The following is a 21513-nucleotide window of genomic DNA, read 5'->3' as shown; positions in this document are numbered from 1 at the left end:
TTCATCATGCGAGTTTAAATTATTGCGATTGCAATCCTGTCTTATGTTTCATCGCGATCATTTCTTAATTTACAGTATTTAAAAAAAAAAAAAAAAAAAAAAATAGCGAATTCCAAAGAAAATTCAAATTTGAAAAGTTTTCTGTCAAGTGACAAACCAAAAGCTTAAACGCATCGAACAAATTTATTACAACTCTCATATTCCTGACTTGAATTCAGTTTGATAGATAAAGAAGTCATTCATTTTTTTATTGGTAGAGAATATATGAGAGAAAACGTTAATATTGGAAATATGATCAAGAAAAGATTTTATTTTTATATGACATATACACATATATATCGTTATCTGTTGAGCCGTAATAGATGGTTGTCTAATTGACAATCATGCTACATCTTATATTTAATTAGATATCTGAATTTATTATGATCGCATTATGATTAATTGATCTCGGACTTTAAGGCTAAAATTATGTTTTAATACAAATAATTATGTGGTTATGTTGATATTGTTTATCCTGAACTAGTTATACGTGTTTATTGTTTATTTTGTCAATCTCACCAATCATTGTTCAAATGTTTTAAATCAACGATTAATTGTGTTTATAGTATTTATTTTGTTATAAATTATTGTTATGCTCAATAAATGGCGCAATGAATTAACTTCTATCTTGTATATTAAAGTTATATTAAATTAAGTATGCACACTTTCATACACAAACCCAGTCTAGTAGTTTCGAACCATTCTTCGCTGTTCTTACATGGAATGTGTAAATATTATCATGATTATAGTTATCTAAAAGAACCAGGCGTTTATGAACACTAGAGACAAAAGGGTAGGTGTTTACAGTGAAATCACACATTAAAAACATTGTCAGGATAAGCATGTGATAATGTAATATGAATCATAGCCATGTGTTCTTCTAGACCGACACAGTGAGTTGGATGTTTAATGTACTACTTTATTTAATAACAGTCCACAGGAAGATAAGTCACCTTACTGTGACACATTATACTTTTTACAATATTTGATCATGTCCCTACATGCTGCGTACTTATTGGATAAGCAGCAAATACCAATTTCTTAGTCTTTGGTTCAAGAAATACTGGATGTTACCCTATGGACCACCGAACTTAAGACTTACACGCTACCACAAAACAATAATTCTATGAAAAAATAAAGAATTTACCCTATCTCTGATCCTACGGAACTTGCCCTATGAACCCTAAAATGCATCACATCTTAGGATATTATTAAGGAATACACATGCATAAAAATCAATGTGTAGTTTTAATATAAAAGATTAGTTTAAGAATCAGCTTATAAAAGAGAAGATGTGATATGATTGCCAATGAGACAACAAGAGATCAAATGACACAGAAATTAACAAGTATGGGTGACCGTACGGCCTTCAACAATGAGCAAAGCCCATACCGCATAGTCAGCTAAAAAAGACCGCGAAACGGCAATGTTAAACAATTCAAACGAGAAAACTAACGAACTAATTATAAGCTAATTTGATCTGTTTACCAAAGCGTAACACTCGTGTAAGACGGCTTAATTTGACAATAAAAAAATCTTGCTAATTATCTGCTTGGTTAATTTTGACCTGATTATTTTTTTCTTTTAGATGAATCTCAAAACTTATAGTGCTCTGGGTAAATTAGTTCCAAACGTTTATTGGAATTTAGAACAAAATAATTTATCACGCTTAAGAGATATATGTGGTTAGTTTGAACACCCTCAGAAAATGCTGCAGAAACTAAACAGTTTGTTAAGCGAAATAATTTTATAAGGTTTAAAAAACAATATTTATTCTGTGATCATTTCGTGAAAATAATAATTTTTATTTAGTACTATTTCTTAGATTTAACTAGTAGATCTTTAATTCAGCATTTGTCGAACTGACGCATGCTGAAATTTGCTTTTATTAAAGAAAGATCAAACCACTGAACACTAATTATTCATATCACTGTTTTAAACTATTAGTGCTTATTAAAGAAAAAAGGCGAAGATGAAGTCGAGAAAAAGGGAAAAATACAACATTATACAAATCAACTTAAACAAAATCGACATAAAGAAGGACCAGGCTTGAAATCTGGTGCGTCAGACGAGTGCATAAAAGTGAATTGTACTTGCCATACCTTCCATTCGAAAAGTAAAAACAATGTTTGATTCATTGAACTACAAGCTGAGATGTTTGAATTCATTCGTTTGATCATACCATTCGATATCTTTTTAACGAAATGAATAACTCTTTATTAAGAGTGTTAGCTTTGAGGATAACAAGAAAACAATGATTTTTTATATCATTTGCATCTACAATGATATCATTACTTTCAAGTCAAGAAAATGAAATTCTGAATGCTGAAGGTTTAATAAAATCAATCTAAATACGGATATTATTTTGATCCGTTTTATCAATATTGAAACTTTGGAATTAGAAATTGAAAACATTGGCATTGATAATCACTGATGAGATTTTTATCATGTTTATTTTCAAGCTAATACCGGTAATGTAATTAATTGGAGTATGATGTTAAATTTACAATATTTTGGAATGATTTCATACTAAATTTATTTATTACCGTTATCATGTGATCCCCGTATATATCGTATCGTACCTCGAAGAAGAATTTATTGGATCCCAACTTCAAGTTAAGTTCTAAAAAATGGGTTTTCATAAAACTTACCATTTAAACTCTCTCCTGTATAAATGAACGGAACAACCATGCAAAAAATACTGTCCTTTGTTTTGACTTGGTACAGAGGTTTTTCAAGCACTATGACTAAAATGAGTCACATCTGGTTTAGTTTAGTTTAGTTTTGCACAACTTTTTGGAATTTTGGATCCTCAATGCTCTTCAACTTTGTATTTGTTTGGTTTATAACTATTTCGATGTGAGCGTCACTGATGAGTCTATGTAGTCGAAACGTGCGTCTGGCGTACTAAATTATAATCCTGGTACCTTTGATAACTATTAGTTCAAACAGTATTTATTAATAAAAAAATACAAGATATAATTATATTACAATGTGATATAAAGTTCAAATATGGGATTCGGAAACAAGTGGAGAAAAACTTTTATTAATCCGTCTCCCTGGTTTAATATATAGGTTAAACTGAACTTGTATAAAGAAGAGAACAAAGATGTCAAAGGGATAATAAAACTCATCAGTGGAAAACGAACTGACAATGCAAAGGCGAAAGAAAAGAACAAACGACCAAAAGATAAATAACAGCACATTTAACATGTTTTTTTTAAATATATGATTGATTAACATAACATCATAACAGTGAAAAGATACATCACAGCCATACAAACACAGTTGTTCGAAAAATAAAAAAAAATAAAAAAAATAATATGACAAGTATGCATGCAACCACTGAACGTGTTTGAATTTTATAGTACACACGCGTACGGTATTGGAAAACCAATTATTATTTTTTAGGTCAAAATATCACAATTTGATTGCTAAATACAAGGAAAACGATGTGCTTTAGTCTATTGCAAATACTGTATTATACGGACACACTTGATCAAATGTACGCTTTATTATATACAAAAAGCTGTTATATGTTGATTAAGATTCGAGTTTATGAAAATAAACTCATTATAGATACCAGGACTAAATTTAGTATATACGCCAGACGCGCGTTTCGTCTACAATAGACTCACCAGTGACGCTCGAATCAAAAAAAGTTAAAAGGCCAAAGAGTACGTTTCATCCGTGATCTCCTTGTACTAATATATAGCGATTAAAAAAATATGTAAACTCCATAAAAGTTCGTATTGATTTGAAATGTAACAAACAAGTTGATCCTTAGTGCTGCAATGATGTGTTTATTTTAATGAGGAAACTGTCTGTAAAAAATACATGGTATTGTTATAACCAGAATTACAATAAACCTATTCGTACGAATACAATTTTTCTATGTTAAAAATCTAAAGGTCTTGTAATGTCGTTTTAAATAATAATTATGTAACTTTGATTGATGACATTTCTTCAATATGTTGTTGTTATGATCAAATAACTTATAACAATGTATAAATCTTAGTTGTGATGTCCTGAGGATGAAACAATCACCAACAGTGGTTATAAATAAACACATAGATACTAAAATTAAATTTATGTACGCCAGACGAGTAGTTCCTCTATAACAAAAACTCATCAGTGATGCACGAATCAAAACAACGTAGAAGGCATAGTAAATAAGTTAAGATGCCACAACAATAATTTAAAGGCGTTCGCTACTCAGTTTCAAAATAATAAGCCTGTCAAATCTCTAGTATATATCGATTGAGGATTAATAAAGGAACCAAAAGAGCAAAAACACATATACTCATGGAAAAAACTATTGCAACACCATGATTTATTTAAAACTTGAAAAATTAGCCTCTTATTTTGGATCGAATATGATAAAATAATTGTAAAATGATATTGGAACATAGTTTATGTAGGCGAGTGTAATATTTGAAAAAGACGTCTAGTTAAGGACTTTAATGCACCCACCTAACACACGGCTAATTTTTTTTTTAAATGAAAGAATAATGATTAAACTTTGATTTTTGTCCGGTCGTCACAAAATCGTACGGTGCAGTTTTTGTAAAATTGACGTTTATTTCAGAAATTAGTTGAAAATTATAAAATTACGACATTTTTTTCAAGCAAAGGAAATCAGTCGTATCTCTTCTTTTAGACAGAATAATTTAAGGAATTATATTCTTAAAATAATGAAAAACAATATTTACAACTGTAAGTCCGCATGCTTTTGCATTCCTCCTAAATATTTGACATTTTGTACGAAAATTTTCATAATCCTGACCTTTTCGGATCTACAATTAAATTTTTATTAAGTTCTTTCGCACTCTATCTGTTTAAGAACACACCAAATTACTCATCAGTTATCGTTTTTTCATTCAAGATCAAGACTTTATCTCAACATTTCTTTAAATCACGAATTTCTGTAATTTCATGATGGTGGGTAAAATCAATATAGTTCCCGGAATCCCTTATCTATTTCGTTATCGTTTTTTACTGAATATTTTAGTCGATTTCCTTGTACTTAATAGTGCTATTAGAGTACGATAAACCATATTTAAACGGTTCTATTTCTATCTTTAACTTCAGTGTAGCCTGAATATATACAAAATCGTCCGAAATTAAGATCAAATCAAAGTAAAACATAGTTTTTGAGTTCTGTAGAATTCACCCCTTTCTAAATAAGGAATCGTATCGGAAAATTGTAGAAAATCTTCCGAGTCTTGTCAAATTTTCAGTCCAGTTCACAATGAAACCCTTCCTATGCTAAAAAGCAAAAACCTATCCATTGATTGACACAGAAGCATGGTCTGTCAGGTTTCTACTACAAAGAAACTATTTGGTTCAACACTTAACTAAAGATACAGTTGTATTGCGCAGTGGAAAAACGGTAGGACGAAGTTTACAGAAGACTGGCAGTCGATGAATATGAAAAAAATGAAAACATCCCATTTGAAAATACAAAATATCATGAAAGTTGCTATCAATATTTCAAAAGTAAGCACAACCTAGTATCTTCTGTTTGTTTGTACAAAGACTTTGTACTACATGTACCAATTCTACCGACAAGTCTCTTCTCCTATATCGACGAGGGCAATACTACAACGAGTCATTCTGATTTGTCTGTTTGTTTATTTTGCAAATGTATAAAGCCTATAAGCAAGTAACACAACTTCATAAGGTATCCTCTGAGGAGCAAACTCAACCTGTATTGAGTGTAACTACATATATCTCCGGCCTACAATGATCTGATTTACAAAAGAAGTCATGATAATTTTACTATTAAATCTTTAAAGCATCAAGCTTCCATCGCTAAATATTTGCTACAAAATTTGAAATCAGAAAGTAAAGAGCTAATAAATTCTGAACATAAAACAGCTTTTACTAACATTTCGACGATTAACGATGACGTGGGTGTACACAAGGACGTATTCTGGTTACTTTGTCAGTTAACCGGGCTTAATTTCTGCCCGAGGATCGCCGCCGAGAAAACTACACAACATATTATCAACTTCAACAAAAACTAAAAATATATGGCCAATTTATAGTTACATGTATACAGCCTCAACAAGGCCAAGGTACAATATCCAATAGTATACAGTAGCTCTATAATTTTGTCTAATGCCGTAATGACGGAAAATTACCCGTTTAAAATGACTGTGCATGATATACAGTCTGTCGAATTTAAAGAAATGAGCAGTGACTGCGAAACTGGTTGCAAGCACTTTATGCAGCTACTAGTATTTTACGGAAGCAGAAATACGGTAAAGTTGTAATCCGATCAGACGAATATCCATTTTCTAAAAACATTTTACTGAATTATTCAATTGAAATTATGCCACCTGCTTTCAGAACATTTCTGTATTGTCTTTTGGATGATGGCGCATCTGTGGCAGATAATAAAGCTTAAATGTAGCTATGGCTTAAGTAGAATGTATATTATCTTTAAATATTTTTTTTTACTCTTTTTCATTTAGGTTTATTATAACAAATGCACCGTATTTATGGACACACCTTTGCTATACTATTAACAAGTTTGACTGCTCAGGAGATTAGAAAAATTAAAAATGGGGCCTAAATTCTAGAAAATGGCATTCGTTTTCTTCTGGTGGTCAATACTTTATCCAAGACAATGTAGATCTACAGAAACAATAAAAGTTCTTCGGTATGACTTTGGTTGGTTAAAGGCAACATCGGTCTGGTATGATTTCATGCAACTTTCTACAAGATTTGATCTGTTCACGCATTGGTATAGGTAAAGGGGGAGGGTTGGGATTTCCAAAAAAACGTGTTTAACCCCGCTGCAATTTTGCCCCTGTCCCAAGTCAGAAACCTCTGACCTTTCTTAGTTTTGTATGATTTTTTATCTTAATTTCTTGAGTATATTTCGAAGCTTAGTATGACATCAATTATCATTTCAAACTAGTACAAATTTTGTTTAGGGGCCCGCTGAAGAACGCCTCCGGGTTTGGGAGTTTCTTGCATTGATTACCCATTGGTGGTCTTCGGCCGTTACCTGCTTTTTGAACGGGTTGGTGTCTCTTTGACAAATCCATCATGTCCACTCCCAATTTGTAATTCAATCTGTATATAGCAGATCTTGTGTCCGTTTTGAGCAACACCTCTGCTGTACTGATAATGATATATGCCCATGCCAAGGCAGTTGTCTTTGCATGTATGGATATGTTAACCGATAAGAAGAATGAGATTACAAGTTAAAATGAAGCTATAATATTCCGATATCGCAATATTCCGATATCTAAATGGTCCAACATCCCATTGGTCCAACGTTTCGATCATTTAGGTTATACGCTAACGGGATTTTAACATAAGAAAGCCAAAAAAAAGGTTCAATATTTCAATGATAACCTTGTCCTCATTATCACTGAACTAGTGTATATTTGTTTAGGGGCCAGCTGAAGGACGCCTCCGGGTGCGGAAATTTCTCGTTACATTGAAGACCTGTTGGTGACCTTCTGTTGTTGTTTTTTCTATGATCGGGTTGTTGTCTCTTTGATACCTTCCCCCTTTCCATTCTCAATTTTATTAATTAAAAAAAACTTCTTTGTCAAGTGTTGTTTGAATAATTAGATATCTCAAGATACACGGCGGCCGACTAAAGTAAATTCAAACACAGTTTGACGTACAATGAGTGATCATATTTTCCTTGTGGTGTTTTAATTCAAAATGGTCATTTTGTTGATATAAATATACTAGTAGTGCTTTACTCATTTTAGTAATGTTAGTTATAGTACTCTTATCATATCTGATTTAGTGATGTAAATGAAAACGCGGTATGATCCAGACTCAACATATTGCACTACAATAATAAAAAAAAATCTGCCCTATGGTTGAATGATCTTGAAGCGGTTGTCAGGCTTTCAAACTAACAGGAGACCATACGCTTCCTCAATTTTAATGTACAGCTCATCATGGGACTTTTTCTAAACAATTAAAAATACGTCATATGTTATATTTTCCCCTAGCTTCAAATATTTTGTTTCGGATTATTTATATCAAATTTGCAGATACATGTTTGTAAATACGTGTAATCAAATGATATGGAGGAATTATAAGATTTAGATAATGCAAATGCGACTACAGAAACATGTTTGTGACTTAAAGGTTGATTTTCAAAGACTCTGAGAGAAAACGTTACGCAACATGCGTTACCGTTAAAATCAACCAAAATTGATTAATAGTATGATAGAAATATATTTTCCCAATAGTAATACAGCATTCTTATAAAATTGTTTCGTTTTTGCATTTGTTTTGAATCGATTTATCTACTGGAAGTATCCGTGAATTGAAATTGCACCTATGACCTTTGACCTCGATTAAAAAAAAAATGCACCATAATTTCTTTTGACGACCGGGATATTTAGAAAGTACACATTCTTAGCTTTCCAGTGATATATAATTAGCCGTGTGTTAGGTAGGTGCATTAAAAATGTAAATTTGGCTCTCATATCACTCGCCTAATGATGACATTGGCATTAAAACGTAGAAAAAATTATTGAAAAAAAGTTTTTATCTAACCATAATTTTGATAACAAAATGAAGTGTTTTTTGTACTCTAGTCGTACTTTACAAGTCAGACATTTCAAAATTAATCTAACGATGATTGTTCACATCATGGTTGATCGTTATACGCCAAAGAAATATAACTTTGTGCGAAGCCTCCATACAACGGATAACCGTCTCTTAACGTTTTCTGATTTTTACCATAAGTCGACTTATTTGTTTTAGTAGCAGCAACAATTCCTGACGAAGGACATTGTTTATTTCATGACGAGTTTGAACTGGTGGTGTTCTTTGCGCACTTTACGCTCAATAGTGTCCCATATATGCTTGATATGATTCAAATCCGGGCTAGGATCGAACCAAGGAAAATACAGAGAACTCCGTTTGAACAATGGATCTTCCTCCACGATGCTAATTTTGAACTTTTCGATCTCTGCACTACACTGGATACGGGCAACAGTGTGTCTGTTCGTTAACAAAGGTCCCCGAAATGGTCTTATCGCAAAATAACCAGGAGCTATGAGTCGATCTCGAACAGTTCTTGGTTAAAGGCTCCTAAATGGCCACCACTCTCTTTTTATGATTGTATTGTTTGTAATGGGTTTCCTTCTGACCAACCTTCATAATGCTTGATTTTCCCTATCAGATGTTATAGGGGGTCTTCTTGGTCTCGGAAGGTCTTTAACATCGTTACAAAATATAAAAGATTTATAAATTGGGGTCAATGGGCACATTTGTTTAAGACATTGAAATGGATAAAACAAGACGATTCTGGAGATCTGACAAAAATTCCAAAACATGACAAGCGAACATTCTTAAGGTGGTACTTATGTCTTAATGATCATCAAAACAGAGATTCCAAGGTAGAGATTTTGAATCAAGTTAGCAAATTTGATTTAAGAATGCAGATGTATGGATGTATTTGCATTTAAAAGAACAAATTGATCAGATTATAACTTATAAATACTAATTTGTTTACAAGTAGATATTTTTGCTTGATTTTTAATTTGGCTTTTTAAGGGGAGGTAACTCTGAAATAGTGCATATTCTGACGGAAACTACATGGATTTTTTATATTTTGTATTTTAGCCAGAAAAAACCCACATTGACTTTATATTTTCTTTTCATATTCTCAAAGCATTTTCTTAAAGCTACCTTCTCGTATTTTATTGTACAGTTCGATCATTCGGTATAGCTTTTAAACACATAATAATATTTTCCCTGTATATACATGTAGATATATGGAAGGTATGGTATGAGTGCCAATGAGACAACTCTTCATCCAAACAACAATTTAAAAAAGGTAAATCATTCTAGGTCCATAGACAATGTTTCATTTTGTCACAATCTGTAGTTTGAGAAAATGCACTGTGACCTCTCATTATTATTATATTTTTGAACATATATCAATACATACTAGGTGTTGGCAAAGTTTGAACAAATTATATTATTTGTATACCAATACCAATTTAAGTTTTGCTACTTACCGTCCGTTTATCATTCTTCGCTAGATTTTTTTTAACGATTTGTTTGTAATGCCCTTGTCAATTTTTACTTTACGAGCGATTGTCTCAAGTCTTACATGTACATGTAGCATCAACTATATTTTAAACAAAAAAATAACTTACTCTACATCTGATATTGTTTCCTTTAAAGCAAATAAGGCGGTAATTGTTAATGATTTAATTACAATTCATCGTAATCGATATAAATACAACTACTTTCGAAATGAAATGTAATCGATTACACAAAAGTTGCTTTAAAGAAATTATGATGACATTGGATTAGTTATTGATAATACTTAAGGAGATTGACCTAGGTTAAGGGAAATCATCAGTACGTTTGTGTCAACCATTTTCATAAATATATTCTTACCTTCTAGGTTACATAGATTTTTTCCAATCTGTTTCAGGTAAATGCTTGAAATACATTGAGGATACTTGACTTTTTACAAACGCATAACTGATTTAAAGAGTTATCTCCCTGAACCAAGGTCTATCCCCTTAAGTAGGAATTAGCGGGAACATTTTGTTAATGCCACAATATGGATAAAACTAGAGGATTCCGAACATATTGCAAAATTTCATAAACAAAAAGAGCAAACATCCGTAAAGTTATCAACCATAAGTAGGATGGCATTGCATTTGTAATGAATTACACACACTTTTTCTTTGAAGTTCTTAGGACTAAACTGGATTAATTATCGACAACACGAATTTGTCGCTAAAGTACAAAAGTTGACACACTATTACATATTATAGCATTATTTGGTGCTATAATTGTTCTATCCCCATGTAAACGTGTTAAAGATATAATTAATATGTAAATTGGGTTTTTGATAATGTTGAGATATACACGCTGTTAAAAATGAGCCAATTACCAGTGTAAAATGTGTATTGTTTGTAGTATGAAAAAGTTTTTATAAATATTTGAGCCTGGTGCTAATTTTCAGTAAACAAAAAGTGTAATAACATTTACGGTACAAATTTTCCTGCACCAGATATGCATTTCGACAATACATGTCTCTTCAGTGATGCTCGTGGCCAAACTATTTGAAATCCTTCAAAATAAAATAATTTGTTACTAATGAATGATTACACAGTTTTGTTGTCTATTGGGACATAATTGACATAAATATAAAACAGGACATTGATCCATATCTAGAAACAATATTTACACGTCAAATTGTAATTCAGAATTTTGAATTTTATAACCAACATTACGTGAACTTGGGAAATAAAACTAATTGTATTAACTGCAATGATCAATAAGCTTTATTAAATTATTTTCGTGATTCTATGAAAGAAATCAATGTAAGATATTTAAAAAACACATTCGAAAATATTTATGGAGACCTTAATTTAAACTAATTGTTTTAAAAAAAGAAATTGGTTCGTATTAGTATATTTAATAGTCACCAATCGTCATCTATATTTGGAAAATAAAAGATTCAACCAAGGATCTTCATAGATAATTAGGAGAATCGTACGCGATTAGAAAGATCTATTATATCCGATTATTTCATAACGTACACTTTATACTTAGGAGTAAATAATCATATAAAATCAAAGCACGAACCGAAGAAACATATATTGTTTACGAAACGTATTATTCGCATTAATAGCTGTTTCTAATTGAAATAACGTGTTGGCAGAAGAAAATATTACTTCTAGCTAAGTTTAGCTCACAAACACGGTATAATTTAAATAACTAATATATATAATGCGGTGGAACTGTAGTTGTTCTCATTTCTAATTAATAACAACACGGACTTAGTACGTTTGGTATCAGTAACATCTTAGACTATCTGTGGTTATTTCTGAACACTTGAAATCAGTCGTTATGGTTCAAAATAGTGTGTCTTATCACAAAGACTATACAGTTAAAATCACAATACTGGCAGAACTCCACTATGAAATCAAATAATTACCTAGACTATCGCAATATTGTGACAAAACAAAGGGACCCTTTCATGAATTACCAAAAAAAACATGGTTAGTTAAAAAGACCATAGCAAAATACAACTCCCTACTCCTCAAAATAAAGACAACTTATAACACATGTTCAAGATAGAGTGACTGAGTATATATGAGGGTCAGGGTCAGAGTTAGGAAGAGAGAATAATGAACAATAATAAAGGCAGAAAAATGTACAAAACAAATAAAGAATAAAGAAACATAAACACAAAATTTTTTTATGATTTATTTTTTAAATTTATAAATGTCGAGGTTTAAACTTCCATTTTCTACATAATAATTCTTTTTAAAAATGCCTGTACTAGGTAAGGAAAATGACAGTTGTTATCTATTCGTTTGATGTATTTTAGCTTTGGTACTGCGATTTGATAAAGTATTTCGCTTTATTGAATTTTCATCGGAGTTTTGTATTTTTGTAAATTTACTTTTTTCATTTAACGAATTTGCAATAAAAATATCTACAATGAAAACTTTTAAACTACAATTCAAGTGTTTAAAAGAAACTAGAGAACATGAAACGAGTTACATTGCACCTGTGCACTGAAAGCCTGTTTCTTCACGATCTAGCTCAGGTATGTTTGCAGCCAAAGGTTGGGAAAAATAATTATTACAATAAATCTTAGAGGATTAACAACCTACATTTGTCAAAAAGAAATCGTCTAAAATCCTTTTTATTTTGTGTCGGGTAAACCCCTGTCAAAAAATTATTAAAAAATGACAATGACTCTGCATTTAAAATCAATAACTCTATTTTTTATTGAGTTATTAGGATGACAATGGATTATTTTGTAATCGACTAAAGTTAAAGTAATAAGTCGACACTGGCTTACATATGATACCTACCATATTATATGGTGTGATATAAACAATCATGTTTAATATTTCTATCCCGACCTAAAAGATAAATTATGTGAAAAATTGGGTTTACTTAATGTTGATATATGCAGGCTGTTAACAATTAGACAAGATACAGTGTAATATGCGTATTGTTTGATGGTTTACAAAAGTCAGAGTTCTCTATAAAAGAGAAGTAACACAGTTTTTATTAATATATAAGTCTGGTACAAATTTCAATTAATAAAATGTGTAACTTATAAATGATTAAACAGTTTTTTTGTCTGAGGGGACATAGCTGACATACATTTAAAACAAGACACTGAGCTCTATCCAGGAAACAATAAGTGTTAATCAGAAACTTTAAATTTTACGACCAACATTACCATATTACGTGAACTTGGGAAATAAAATTAATTGTATTAATTGCAATAATCAATAAGCCATATTTCCGTATGTACATGATTCTATAAAAAAAAAGATCAATGTTAGATATTTAGATATTCAAATGTTTATGGAGAACTTAATTTATACTAATTATTTAAAAAAAAAAGAAATTGCTTCGTTCAAGTATGTTTAATGAGTCTTTATCACCGAATATCATCTATGTTTGGAAAATAAAAGATTAAACCGAGGATCTTTAGAGATAATTAGGAGAATCGTGCGCCATTAGAAAGATCTGTTATATCCAATAATTACATATCATAAACATAATATATAGGAGTTAATAATCCTATCAAAGCAATGAATGAACTGTAGAAACATATATTGTTTACCAAACATACTATTCACGTGAATAGCTGTTTATAATTGAAATAACGTGTTGGCAGAAGAAATTATGACTTCTAGCTAAATTTAGCTCATAAACAAGGTATTATTGAAATGATTAAAATATATAATGCGTTGGAACTATTCTGGTTCTCAATTCTTATTAATAACTACACGGACTTAGTACTTCTGGTATCACTACCATCTTAGACTATCTTTGGTCATTTCTGAACTTTGGTTATTAGTCGTCATGGTTATAAACAATGTGTCTTATCACAAAGACTATACAGTGAGATGTATACTACCACAATACTACCAGGGGAACTCCTGTTGGAGATTTATTTCCCCGAGGGTATCACAAGCCCAGTAGTCAGCACTTTTTGTTCTGACATGAATTGTCATCGATATGGTTATATTTATAAATTTACTGTTAAGGCCACACCAATTTAATTTCTTGTTCTACGGATTTTTTTACTTCAAAAATTGGGGCGAGCGAGCGATCTGAAAATTTTAATAAAAAAATAAAAAAAATATTTAATTTGCAAATTTTTGAGGCGAAGCTTAAAAAGTAAAGGCGAGCGATTATAAATTTTTTTTGTAAATATAAAATAGTAGGTTTTGACTATATTAAAACTTGATTTATCACTTGTACCTTGACATTTCTTTAATTTATGAAATATTTTTTTCCCTGTTCAACAAGAAATAATTGAATAGTTAAATCTGGTCTATGTATGTGTGACTGACAATGAGACAATTATCCATCCAAGTCAAAATTAGGTTCAGAACAATCCCTTAATGTAATGAATATCCCTTTTATGAGGGGTCATATAAGTTATAATATATTTTTTTTGTAAAAACACTTCAAGTACAAAAGTGCTAATATTTTCTCAAAGAACTATACTATTTGGAATTAAATGGTCAAAACATGTCCAAGAATTTTGTAATATTCCTGGACTTTATCCTTGTTAACACATTTACTTTAACAGTTTAATATTATTCAAAATAAAAAATGTAAGTGGACCCATCCCTATTTTAGAAAAGTGGTTTAAAATATGATGTATTTCACCTCTTTTTGAGAAAAAACATTCTAAGTTGTCAAAGGTTTTGTATAGTAGCACTATACAACTCCTTAGTATTTCTAGTTTCTTTTCTACATCAGTAAACATGGTAAAATGACCCCTTCAGGGCCCATGTCCGAGGGAGGGTTGTTCCCAACCTGATAATAACAAACATAGGTCAAAGTACGGCCTTTTACACAAAGCTTTGATCCAGACCAACCAGCAACCTATAAGGGACCACAACTTAGTATTGTACACAATTCGAACAGGAAAACCAACGATTTAATTTATATTTCCAAACGGGAAAATACTAATGAACCACATCAACAATTTGAACAAACGATAACGGCTGAATAACAGGTCCCTGAATAAACCTGGACAGGTGCACAAACCTGCAGCGGGTATGACCGTCACCATACATTATAATTGCAGTTGAAGGCAACGTTTTGTTCTGTACTGGTATTTCCGGTTATATATTTATATCGGAGCACTCCCATGTGAAATAAATTGGTTTCATGCTGAAACAAATATTCTCGCAGATATTTACAGTGTTGTGGGGTACTAATAGGTTTAAAATCGTTATATAAAAGCTAGACTGTGATTTTATAAACAAAGTTGAGATCTTTTTATAATATTTACAAAAAAACGGTGCGGGAAATGGACAAGATTTAATTTCCGGCTGCGGGAAGCGGGAAAACAATAAAAATAAAAAAATTCTGTTTTGAAAAAAATAGGTGCGGGCGGGTCCGTCGAACAAGGAATCAAATTGGTGTGGCCTAACAAGTTTTTGATTTTTTTAAATACTTACTTTTCTACCTCAGCCATGGATTACCTTAGCTGTATTTGGCAAAACTTTTAGAAATGGTTCGTATTTATTTGTCCTTTTAAACTTTTTTGGATTCGAGCGTCAGTGATGAGTCTTTTGTAGACGAAACGTGGGTATGGCGTATATATTAATTTAGTCCTGGTATCTATGATGAATTTATCCACTATGAAAGCAAATAAATATCTAGATTAACGCAATATTTTGATAATACACAGGTAGCATTTCGGGAATAACCAAAACAAAACATGGTAAGTTAATCAGACCATAACAAAATACAACACCCTACTCCTCCAAAAACGGAAAACAACTTATAACATACGTTCCGGGTAGTGTGACCTATTATAAGGGTCGGGGAAAGGGGTGCCATAAGGAGAGAGAATGATGAGAATAAAAGGACAAGATATGGGACAAAAAAAAACAAAAAAAAAACATACGCCCAATTAATGTTGATGACTCGTTGTCCAAAACGTATCGATGTCGAGGCTTAAACCAACATTTTTTACAAAAGAAAATGGCTATACCAAGTAAGAAATATGACAGTTGTTATCTATTTGTTTGGTGTATTTGAGCATTTGATACTTCCATTTGATTAAAGACTTTCCTGTTTTGGATTTTTCCTTTGAGTTTAGTATTTTTGTGAATTATTTTCATGGAGAACTTAATTTTCACTAATTGTTTAAAAATAGAATTTGGTTCGTGGCAATATGTATAATGAGTATCAATCACCTGTAATGATCATCTATATTTGGGAAATAAAAGATTCAGACGAGGATCTTCAGAGAAAATAAGGAAAAACGTTAGAATTTAAAAAGATTTATTATTTCCGATGATTTCATAGCTTAAAAATTACATCGTTCAATAATCATAATGTTTTTATACAATCATTGATTGTTCTTAAGAAAGATATATTGTTTGAAAAACAGCCGATTCGTGTTCTCAGCTATTTCTGGGCGTTTAATTTGTTGGCAGAAGCAATCACGACTTGAAGCTAATTTTAGCTTATGTACAAGGTTTTATTGGGAGTACCAAACTAAGAGATGTGGTAGAACTATTCTTGTTCTTATTTCTGGGTTTACTTAATGTTGATATATGCAGGCTGTTAACAATTAGACAAGATACAGTGTAATATGCGTATTGTTTGATGGTTTACAAAAGTCAGAGTTCTCTATAAAAGAGAAGTAACGCAGTTTTTATTAATATATAAGTCTGGTAAAAATTTCAATTAATAAAATGTGTAACTTATAAATGATTAAACAGTTTTATTGTCTGAGGGGACATAGCTGACATAAATTCAAAACAAGACACTGAGCCCTATCCAGGAAACAATAAGTGTTAATCAGAAACTTTAAATTTAACGACCAACATTACGTGAACTTGGGAAATAAAATTAATTGTATTAATTGCAATAAACAATAAGCCATATTTCCGTATGTACATGATTCTATAAAAAAAAAAGATCAATGTTAGATATTTAGATATTCAAATGTTTATGGAGAACTTAATTTAAACTTATTGTTTAAAAAAAAGAAATTGTTTCGTTCATGTATGTTTAATGAGTCTTTATCACCGAATATCATTTATATTTGGAAAATAAAAGATTAAACCGAGGATCTTTAGAGATAATTATGAGAATCGTGCGCCATTAGAAAGATCTGTTATATCCGATAATAACATATCATAAACATAATATATAGGAGTTAATAATCCTATCAAAGCAATGAATGAACTGTAGAAACATATATTGTTTACCAAACATACTATTCACGTGAATAGCTGTTTCTAATTGAAATAACGTGTTGGCAGAAGAAATTATGACTTCTAGCTAAGTTTAGCTCATAAACAAGGTATTATTGAAATGATTAAAATATATAATGCGGTGGAACTATTCTAGTTCTTATTTCTAATTAATAACTACACGGACTTAGTACTTCTGGTATCACTAACATCTTAGACTATCTTTGGTCATTTCTGAACTTTGGTTATTAGTCGTCATGGTTATAAACAATGTGTCTTATCACAAAGACTATACAGTGAGATGTATACTACCACAATACTACCAGGGGAACTCCTGTTGGAGATTTATTTCCCCGAGGGTATCACAAGCCCAGTATTCAGCACTTTTTATTCTGACATGAATTGCCATTGATATGGTTATATTTATAAATTTACTGATATCAAGTTTTTGATTTTTTTGAAATACTTAGGCTTTTCTACCTCATCCATCGATTACCTTAGCTGTATTTGGCAAAACTTTTAGGAATTTTGGTTCGTACTTTATTTGGCCTTTTAACCTTTTTTGATTCGAGCGTCACTGATTAGTCTTTTGTAGACGAAACGTGGGTCTGGCGTATATTTGAATTTAGTCCTGGTATATATGATAAGTTTATCCACTATGAAAACAAATAAATACCTAGAGGAACGCAATATTTTGATAATACACAGGAAGCATTTTAGGAATAACCAAAAAAAAACATGGTAAGTTAATCAGACCATAACAAAATACAACACCCTACTCCTCCAAAGACGGAAAACAACTTATAACATACGTTCCGGGTAGTGTGACCTACCATGAGGGTCGGGGAAAGGGGTGCCGTAAGGAGAGAGAATGATGAGACAATAAAAGGGCAAAATATGGGACAAAACTAAAAAAAAAAAAAGAAACGCCCAATTAATGTTGATGATTCGTTATCCAAAACTTATCGATGTCGAGTTTGAAACCAACATTTTGTACATACGAAAATGGCTATACCAAGTTAAAAATATGACAGTTGTTATCTATTTGTTTGGTGTATTTGAGCATTTGATACTTCCATTTGATTAAGGACTTTCCTGTTTTGGAATTTTCCTCTGAGTTTAGTATTTTTGTGAATTATTTTCATGGAGAACTTAATTTTAAGTAAATGTTTTTAAAAATAGAATTTAGTTCGTAACAATATGTATAATGAGTCTTAATCACCTGTAATTATCATCTATATTTGGGAAATAAAAGATTCAAACGAGGATCTTCAGAGAAAATAAGGAGAATCGTTAGAATTTAAAAAGATTTATTATTTCCGATGATTTCATAACATAAAAATTACATCGTTCAATAATCATAATGTTTTTATACAATCATTGAATGTTCTTAAGAAACATATATCGTTTGAGAAACGTCCTATTCGTGTGCTCAGCTATTTCTGGGTGTTTAGTTTGTTGGCAGAAGCAAACAAGACTTGAAGCTAATTTTAGCTTATATACAATGTTTTATTGGGAGTACCAAACTAAGAGATGTGGTAGAACTATTCTTGTTCTAATTTCTTATTGAGTGCTAGTATTCCTTAGAGTCAGGCAGTGGTGAAAACATGACAAACAAAAACCCACTCAGGTTGACATTAATTTATGTTCAAAATGTATAATGATGCAAAAATATAACATTCGTTTCATTGTCCTGTTCTGGTAATTGGAGATAAAATTTGGTTACAATGCACTAGAAATAAGCAATTAAGGGGAGATAACTCTGTAATTTGCTGTCATTTTAACCAAAGTTTGTCTAAAGATTTCTAAAGTTACGAGACACTCAGACACTAAAGACCTACCATTTCTAACTCAGGATGAGTGTTACTTCAAAATAGGATGGCTAGGTAGGTGGGGTTTTTTCAGCCATGTTTTTATTTTTTTCAAAATTGCCTGATTCTTAATAACTGCACGACTTAATACTGATGATATCGCTAACCTCTTAGAGTGTGTGTGGTCGTTTCTGTACACTTTAAATTAGTCTTCATGGTTAAAAACAATGTATCGAACACTAAGACTATACGATAAAATCACAATACATTAAATTCAGAAATTATTGCGATGTTTTTTTATTGCGAAAAAGGTAATATTCACGAAAATGAAAACAAGCAATATGACATTTTTATATGAGTTAAACAGCATTTTCTGAATATCGTAAAAATTAAAATCGCATTTTAGTCTATAATGAAAAAGTTTGCAAAAATAATTGCAAGCAATAATTTCTGATTTTACAGTTCTGAAATAGAATACTGCCATGCCACTCAATTATATTATCAAATAACTACCTAGACTATCGCAATATTTTTACAATACACAAGGAGTTTTGGAAACAAAATACTTACAATATATTTAAAATCATAAATAACCTACATTTGCCAAATTAGAAATCTTCTATACTACTTTTGTGTCAGGTTAACCCTGTTAGACGGATATTCAAACTTTACAATGACTCTGGAGAATAAATATACGTTTGATCAATAACTACATTGAACAACGTACTCATTGTTCTAGAATTCATTATGAGTTCATAAACAGTCTGCTTACTCGGAGGCAGTCATAATTGAATCTTAAAATACATTGTCTAGCTCTTACGACGTAATCATGTTAAGGGAATTCGAATGAATCTCTGTAAAGTGCGTTCATACCGCTTGCTGAGGACATATTTGTCTCGTATTCAAACACCCTCAGCATCGGAATGACAATATGAGAAGCCATTCATCAAAATTTCTTTCCTTTTTGTTGGAAGACACTCAGACAGATATTGATATAAAATAGGTCATTATCAATAAAATATATAACAAAAGGTGTTTTTTTTTATTTAAAAACTGAAAGATTTATCTTCTGAATAAACGTTATTTTTCTAAAGAATATTGACAATTTCTTATACATTTATTAGTGCAAATTGATAAAATGGCTTCCTTCGGAATACTTTGGATGAACAATAAGCTATAATATTGTGGTGCAGCTGTACTTCTATCGTATTACCAATATATTTTCGTATTTAAAAACTACATATTTTTTCATCTTTTTGATATCACACAGGCTATCAACAATAAAAAATGTAAATATTCTTAGACATAAATAGATCTGGAAAACTAATTACATTGAGGCTTTAATTTTCTTCAACAAACATATTATTCAAGTCAATTTGTTATGATAAAATTGAACCCTCAATTTGTGTTGGCAAATGAATGCGTATTTTACAAACTAATGAGAACCTAAGTATTAATAAATAACATTTGTTCATGTTTTATTATTTAAAAGAGATAAGTTAAAAATATTCAGATGGATACTGTTACAATTCTGTATACCAACAACACACTTACTTGTTTTAATTGAAAAAGAAGATCAATAGTCTACGCAAAGTATGTGACGAAGAATACATCCATTTTTTTTAATTTCTTGTCGATAAAAAAAAAACAAAAACGCAAAACATTTATCATGTTATTGTGGTAATGATAAAATCAAATTTAAAGTTTAAGAGTATTGTTAAAGCTTTTGGTCTTTAGATGTAAGACTTTTGACAAATAATTATTTGGTCTGAATTATTTTCTAACAATATTAGTTTTTCTATATACAAATCATATTATGTATCTAATCGGAAATGACAAATATGAATGTTGATCAATTCTTTTTTCAAGAATACAAATAACGATATAACGAAAACAGAACAATGATTAAGATCCACAAATGATCCATTACGGACGCAATCACGAGTTGGTTGACCGTTATGGAATATCTGTTATATAGATGATATCGGATATGTTCCTTATGTCGTAACTACAATCTGGTTCCCTTTTCACGAATGTGACCTACCGAATTAGACTTTTGACTTTTTATTTGTGACATTTTAACCTATTGTGTCTGTTTGTTTTGTTCACGCATCATTATCAATATTATAACATTTGATGCGACTGTCGTACAAATGAGGGGTTTAGCGCTATAAGACCAGGTTCAATCCACCATTTTCTACATTTGAAAATGCCTGTACCAAGTCAGGAATATGACAGTTGTTGTCCATTCGTTTGATGTGTTTTTTCATTTGATTTTGACATGTGATTAGTGACTCTCCGATTGAATTTTCCTCGGAGTTCAGTATTTTTGTGATTTTACTTTTTACCTGAAGTCACTAGAAAACAGTAAAGACGATTGAATAAACGTTATGCAAAATAAATCAAATTGAAAAAGGAAATGGGGAATGTGTCAAAGCAAC

Source organism: Mytilus trossulus, chromosome 13, assembly GCF_036588685.1.
Source record: "Mytilus trossulus isolate FHL-02 chromosome 13, PNRI_Mtr1.1.1.hap1, whole genome shotgun sequence".
Taxonomy (NCBI): domain Eukaryota; kingdom Metazoa; phylum Mollusca; class Bivalvia; order Mytilida; family Mytilidae; genus Mytilus; species Mytilus trossulus.
This window is presented reverse-complemented; position numbering follows the sequence as displayed.